Raw genomic sequence first — 8,317 nt, forward strand, 5'->3', positions numbered from 1 at the left:
CCAGTGGTATCTGCCGAGATCAACTTTACAAAGCCATCCCCAAACCAAGTTTCAACTTCATAGGGAAGATACTCCAGTACTTCTCGGAGTCAGCCTTAGTATTCCATTGGTGAATCCACAACGTCTTCCTAGTCGAGACCGCCATGGAAGTGGCCCGCGAACCCAAGAGTTCTACATCCCTTGTAGTCGCACGGCAGTATGCTGCAATGATATAGACATGACTCAACTTCAGGAGTACCCCGCATACAACTACTCCCCCATGTGCATGTAATGCTAGTATAATCAACGTACATGCGGACACATAATTAGAGTATCACATATCTTCCTGTATACGATCCTTTGTGACAGAGCCCCGTGCAGAACAGGGGTGACTCTCACTTTCTTCTATCCATGAGAAGGAATAACTTTACCTCAGCATTCATTATATATATATATATATATATATATATAATTAGTGATGTGCACCGGAAATTTTTCGGGTTTTGTGGTTTGGTTTTGTATTCGGTTCCGCGGCCGTGTTTTGGATTCGGACGCGTTTTGGCAAAACCTCCCTGAAAATTTTTTGTCGGATTCGGGTGTGTTTTGGATTCGGGTGTTTTTTTATAAAAAACCCTCAAAAACAGCTTAAATCATAGAATTTGGTGGTCATTTTGATCCCATAGTATTATTAACCTCAATAACCATAATTTCCACTCATTTCCAGTCTATTCTGAACACCTCACAATATTATTTTTAGTCCTAAAATTTGCAACGAGGTCGCTGGATGACTAAGCTAAGCAACCCAAGTGGCCGACACAAAGACCTGGCCCATCTAGGAGTGGCACTGCAGTGTCAGACAGGATGGCACTTCCAAAAAATAGTCCCCAAACAGCACATGATGCAAAGAAAAAAAGAGGCGCAATGAGGTCGCTGGATGACTAAGCTAAGTGACCCAAGTGGCCGACACAAACACCTGGCCCATCTAGGAGTGGCACTGCAGTGTCAGACAGGATGGCAGATTTAAAAAATAGTCCCCAAACAGCACATGATGCAAAGAAAAAAAAAGAGGTGCACCAAGGTCGCTGGATGGCTAAGCTAAGCGACACAAGTGGCCGACACAAACACCTGGCCCATCTAGGAGTGGCACTGCAGTGTCAGGCAGGATGGCAGATTTAAAAAATAGTCCCCAAACAGCACATGATGCAAAGAAAAAAAGAGGTGCACCAATGTCGCTGGATGGCTAAGCTAAGCGACACAAGTGGCCGACACAAACACCTGGCCCATCTAGGAGTGGCACTGCAGTGTCAGGCAGGATGGCACTTCAAAAAAATAGTCCCCAAACAGCAAATGATGCAAAGAAAAATGAAAGAAAAAAGAGGTGCAAGATGGAATTGTCCTTGGGCCCTCCCACCCACCCTTATGTTGTATAAACAGGACATGCACACTTTAACAAACCCATCATTTCAGCGACAGGGTCTGCCACACGACTGTGACTGAAATGACTGGTTGGTTTGGGCCCCCACCAAAAAAGAAGCAATCAATCTCTCCTTGCACAAACTGGCTCTACAGAGGCAAGATGTCCACCTACTCCTCATCGTCCGATTCCTCACCCCTTTCACTGTGTACATCCCCCTCCTCACAGATTATTAATTCGTCCCCACTGGAATCCACCATCTCAGGTCCCTGTGTACTTTCTGGAGGCAATTGCTGGTGAATGTCTCCACGGAGGAATTGATTATAATTCATTTTGATGAACATCATCTTCTCCACATTTTCTGGAAGTAAACTTGTACGCCGATTGCTGACAAGGTGAGCGGCTGCACTAAACACTCTTTCGGAGTACACACAGGAGGGGGGGGGGGGGCAACTTAGGTAAAATAAAGCCAGTTTCGGCAAGGGCCTCCAAATTGCCTCTTTTTCCTTCCAGTATACGTACGGACTATCTGACGTGCCTACTTGGATGCGGTCACTCATATAATCCTCCACCATTCTTTCAATGGTGACAGAATCATATGCAGTGACAGTAGACGACATGTCAGTAATCGTTGGCAGGTCTTTCAGTCCGGACCAGATGTCAGCACTCGCTCCAGACTGCCCTGCATCACTGCAAGCGGGTGGGCTCGGAATTCTTAGCCTTTTCCTCGCAGCCCCAGTTGCGGGAGAATGTGAAGGAGGAGCTGTTGACGGGTCACGTTCCGCTTGACTTGACAATTTTCTCACCAGCAGGTCTTTGAACCTCTGCAGACTTGTGTCTGCCGGAAAGAGAGATACAACGTAGGTTTTAAATCTAGGATCGAGCACGGTGGCCAAAATGTAGTGCTCTGATTTCAACAGATTGACCACCCGTGAATCCTGGTTAAGCAAATTAAGGGCTCCATCCACAAGTCCCAAATGGCTAGCGGAATCGCTCTGTTTTAGCTCCTCCTTCAATGTCTCCAGCTTTTTCTGCAAAAGCCTGATGAGGGGAATGACCTGACTCAGGCTGGCAGTGTCTGAACTGACTTCATGTGTGGCAAGTTCAAAGGGTTGCAGAACCTTGCACAACGTTGAAATCATTCTCCACTGCGCTTGAGTCAGGTGCATTCCCCCTCCTTTGCCTATATCGTAGGCAGATGTATAGGCTTGAATGGCCTTTTGCTGCTCCTCCATCCTCTGAAGCATATAGAGGGTTGAATTCCACCTCGTTACCACCTCTTACTTCAGATGATGGCAGGGCAGGTTCAGGACTGTTTGCTGGTGCTCCAGTCTTCGGCAAGCGGGGGCTGAATGCCGAAAGTGGCCCGCAATTCTTCGGGCCACCGACAGCATCTCTTGCACGCCCCTGTCATTTTTTAAATAATTCTGCACCACCAAATTCAATGTATGTGCAAAACATGGGACGTGCTGGAATTTGCCCAGATGTAATGCACGCACAATATTGGTGGCGTTGTCCGATGTCACAAATCCCCAGGAGAGTCCAATTGGGATAAGCCATTCTGCGATGATGTTCCTCAGTTGCCGTAAGAGGTTGTCAGTTGTGTGCCTCTTATGGAAAGCAGTGATACAAAGCGTAGCCTGCCTAGGACCGAGTTGGCGTTTGCGAGATGCTGCTACTGGTGCCGCCGCTGCTGTTCTTGCTGCGGGAGGCAATACATCTACCCAGTGGGCTGTCACAGTCATATAGTCCTGAGTCTGCCCTGCTCCACTTGTCCACATGTCCGTGGTTAAGTGGACATTGGGTACAACTGCATTTTTTAGGACACTGGTGACTCTCTGACGTCTGTGTACATTTTCGGTATCGCCTGCCTAGAGAAATGGAACCTAGATGGTATTTGGTACCGGGGACATAGTACCTCAATCAAGTCTCTAGTTGCCTGTGAATTAACAGTGGATACCGGAAACACATTTCTCACCACCCAGGCTGCCAAGGCCTGAGTTATCCGCTTTGCAGCAGGATCACTGCTGTGATATTTCATCTTCCTCGCAAAGGACTGTTGGACAGTCAATTGCTTACTGGAAGTAGTACAAGTGGTCTTCCGACTTCCCCTCTGGGATGACGATCGACTCCCAGCAGCAACAACAGCAGCGCCAGCAGCAGTAGGCGTTACACTCAAGGATGCATCGGAGGAATCCCAGGCAGGAGAGTACTCGTCAGACTTGACAGTGACATGGCCTGCAGGACTATTGGCTTTCCTGTCTAAGGAGGAAATTGACACTGAGGGAGTTGGTGGTGTGGTTTGCAGGAGCTTGGTTACAAGAGGAAGGGATTTAGTGGTCAGTGGACTGCTTCCGCTGTCATCCAAAGTTTTTGAACTTGTCACTGACTTCTGATGAATGCGGTCCAGGTGACGTATAAGGGAGGATGTTCCTAGGTGGTTAACGTCCTTACCCCTACTTATTACAGCTAGACAAAGGCAACACACGGCTTGACACCAGTTGTCCGCATTTCTGTTGAAATAATTCCACACTGAAGAGGTGATTTTTTTTGTATTTTGACCAGGCATGTCAATGGCCATATTCGTCCCACGGACAACAGGTGTCTCCCCGGGTGCCTGACTTAAACAAACCACCTCACCATCAGAATCCTCCTTGTCAATTTCCTCCCCAGCAACACCCATATCCTCATCCTGGTGTACTTCAACAGTGACATCTTCAATTTGACTATCAGGAACTGGACTGCGGGGTGCTCCTTCCAGCACTTGCAGGGGGCGTGCAAATGGTGGAAGGCGCAACCTCTTCCCGTCCAGTGTTGGGAAGGTCAGGCATCGCAACCGACACTATTGGACTCTCCTTGGGGATTTGTGATTTAGAAGAACGCACAGTTCTTTGCTGTGCTTTTGCCATCTTAACTCTTTTAAGTTTTCTAGCAGGAGGATGAGTGCTTCCATCCTCAGGTGAAGCTGAACCACTAGCCTTGAACATAGGCCAGGGCCTCAGCCGTTCCTTGCCACTCCGTGTCGTAAATGGCACATTGGCAAGTTTACGCTTCTCCTCAGACGATTTTGATTTAGATTTTTGGGTCATTTTACTGAGCTTTATTTTTTTGGATTTTACATGCTCTCTACTATGACATTGGGCATCGGCCTTGGCAGACGACGTTGATGGCATTTCATCGTCTCGGCCATGACTAGTGGCAGCAGCTTCAGCACGAGGTGGAAGTGGATCTTGATCTTTCCCTATTTTACCCTCCACATTTTTGTTCTCCATTTTTTAATGTGTGGAATTATATGCCAGTAATATATCAATAGCAATGGCCTACTACTATATATACTGCGCACAACTGAAATGCACCACAGGTATGGATGGATAGTATACTTGACGACACAGAGGTAGGTAGAGCAGTGGCCTACTGTACCGTACTGCTATATAGTATATACTGGTGGTCAGCAAACTGTGCAAAACTGAAATGCACCACAGGTATGGATGGATAGTATACTTGACGACACAGAGGTAGGTAGAGCAGTGGCCTACTGTACCGTACTGCTATATATTATATACTGGTGGACAGCAAACTGTGCAAAACTGAAATGCACCACAGGTATGGATGGATACTAGTATACTTGACGACAAAGAGGTAGGTAGAGCAGTGGCCTACTGTACCGTACTGCTATATAGTATATACTGGTGGTCAGCAAACTGTGCAAAACTGAAATGCACCACAGGTATGGATGGATAGTATACTTGACGACACAGAGGTAGGTAGAGCAGTGGACTACTGTACCGTACTGCTATATATATAGTTATACTGGTGGTCAGCAAAATTCTGCACTGTCCTCTTACTATATACTACAATGCAGCACAGATATGGAGCATTTTTCAGGCAGAGAACATATAATACTGGTGGTCACTGGTCAGCAAAACTCTGCACTGTCCTCCTACTATATAATACTGCTGGTCCCCAGTCCCCACAATAAAGCAATTAGCACAGATATTTGCAGCACACTGAGCACAGTCAGATATGGAGCGTTTTTCAGGCAGAGAACGTAGATATTTGCACTTGCAGCACACTGAGCACAGATATTTGCAGCACAATTTGCAGCCCACTGAACATAGAAACTGAGAGGACGCCAGCCACGTCCTCTCATGATCATCTCCAATGCACGAGTGAAAAATGGCGGTGACGCGCGGCTCCTTATATAGAATACGAATCTCGCGAGAATCCAACCGCTACAATGGCTTGGCAAACGACCATGGTGCTACAAATGTCTGTAGTGCACCACTTGCTGATCCATGGTTACCGGACAGTTTTTCAACCATCCACTGTATGGGACCAAGATTAAGCGGAGACATCATTTGGTCTGCACAATGGATCATGTTATATACTACCTGACGTGCCCTTGTGGCAAGATGTATGTTGGCAAGACGATACGTACCTTTCGCGAAAGGATGAACCAGCATCGGTCTTCGATCCACTTGGCCTACTCAACCGGGAAGACTGACAAACCGGTGGCAGCACATTTCCTGCAATCTAAACACCAACTCTCCACCATGCGGTTCATGATAATTGACTGGGTACCTCCTCTTACTAGGGGTGGGGACAGGAGCAAGTTGCTATTAAAACGCGAGGCCTATTGGATTCACTACTTGGGGACAATGTCACCGAAAGGACTCAACGAACAGAACCCGCTGCACATGTTTTTGTGATAAGTCACTGTTTGATGTGGACGTTAGTTTGATTTTATATTTTATTTTTTGACAGTGCAGGGGTGTTCAGCTTATTGAGTGATCCATCAGTCATGTCCTCTGATCCTTTTTTCTTTTCTTGTTTTGGTGCTTATGTTTTTTCCACTAGGAGTATTTGCACCTTTTTGATACAATATTACCTTGTGGTTTTTTATTGGGTATCGGGATATATGTTTAGCATTATGCTTTTTATTGATTTATGTTTGCAACGTTTTGATCATTATCCTAATGGGTGCCTGTCTGCCATTGGTGCAGCCTGCTTGACCACTGTATTGGCGACTTATGCTGGTTTATCTAGGTAGCACAATTACAATGTTTATTAGTGTTTAGCACTCCTTTGATCTGTGGCTAACTCTGTTTGAATTTTTTAAGCAACTCGATATTTAGCCAGTTACTATAGAGTCATATGTAGCTATGTAACGGTTACGCTTATTGTAGTATCTTGTCCACTGTCTTGATATATTTAATGTGGTACCTTTTTTCTATTGTATATTATAATGTATTTTTAAGGAGTGCACATTGCCTCCATAGGATTGTTCTATTTAGCTTCGTTGCCTGGTAACGAGTGACCGGAAGTGATGCGCTATTTGAAATCTGTGCGGTGGTTTGTCTGTTTAATAACGTATGTCAGTTTAGTACCTGGTGTTGATGAGCAGCGGTTGTGGATACCTCAGTTGGTTCCACATTCCTGTTCATCTCTAAGGGATGTGTTTACATAGATTTCCCCCGTTCTATTCACAGCGCCGTTGCATGGCAACGCTTCACCGGAAGTGACGCGAGGCTTACAGGAAGTGCCGTGCGGTTCACTGTACTGGCGTGCGTTCCACACACAGAGATAGATCTTTTGTGTGTTGGTATTGTGCTGTTTTTATACTAATGTGTTTGCATGTTTATTCAGCGCTGCTAGGGTGTATTAGACTTTATCTTGAAGGTATAGTTTAGTGATGGGGGACTTTGTTTTGTTGCTAATTAGGTGGTCGGGGGGTGTGGCTGCACCGGTGGTATATATGGCTCCATTGGTAAGAACAGTGCTAGGGAGATGGCAACCTGGTAATTTGGTCTTGAGAAAGGCTCTGCTGTGAGCCGAAACGTTGACCTTCTTTTTGTGAGTGTATTATCTGGATTAAAGTCTATCGTTTCTACTTTGGAGAAGTCTGGTGAGTGCATCTTTATTTATGCACATATATTGTGGAACTTTGTTCTGATTGGACCTGTTCCTGGATTTTGCACCCCAGCGGCTGTGACTTTAAACGACATGTGAGTGTGGCTTGTTCTGGATATATATATATATATATATATATATATATATACATACATACACACACACACACACACACACACACACACACAAATATACCTTCAAATGCACCTATACACACCTATATCTATATATATATATCTAATACGTATACATATGTCCTTTTGTCAGGAACAGCAGGGTCCCTAGTGACGTTAGTACATTCCAATGTGTATGAACAGGTACTGAATGCCGATTTTGTGGATCTGATCAGGAAACATTATGGTCGACATAAGAAACATTATTCGAGTCGATCTCAGGGAGTAGTAACTGGGCAAAATACAATTTTTGCTATCCCGAGGGGTCTGAGAGAAATCTATTCTATGAATATGACTCCCTCCATAAATATTATCGCGTCTGTGATCGTGCCACAGACCAATTTAACCTTACTATACATACATATCCATATAGGTATAGCACTTTCTGATATCACATTATCATGTCAATATCCACCCAATCAGATATTGTTTGTGCCAACAGGGTCACCCCCCACGTCTGTGTCTCCCATATAGTTTTCTCTCGGGAAAAATATATCTCTACTGACATGTTGACATTGATTTACAAGTACCACGTACTATTAGGAGTCGACAGCGCCGACATAGTCATTCCCTTTGTGGCAGAGCACTCAGCCTCAGATATGCCGACACACGTGTACCAAACACCCACCGACATTACACTGGCTATAAGGGATAGACCCCAGTACATTCTGTCATGGAAACACATAAGGAGTTTACCAGCTCATTTACACAGCGCTCATGATATAGTGTGCTTTTATTTTTAACTTATATTGCACCAAACAACTGTGCCCCCCCTCGTTTTTCACTCTGATCTATACAGCAGTGTTTTGGAAGGACCAGCGTCTTTGCGAGGAGAAAATGG

The sequence above is a fragment of the Pseudophryne corroboree genome, chromosome 7 (assembly GCF_028390025.1).
Source record: "Pseudophryne corroboree isolate aPseCor3 chromosome 7, aPseCor3.hap2, whole genome shotgun sequence".
Lineage (NCBI taxonomy): Eukaryota > Metazoa > Chordata > Amphibia > Anura > Myobatrachidae > Pseudophryne > Pseudophryne corroboree.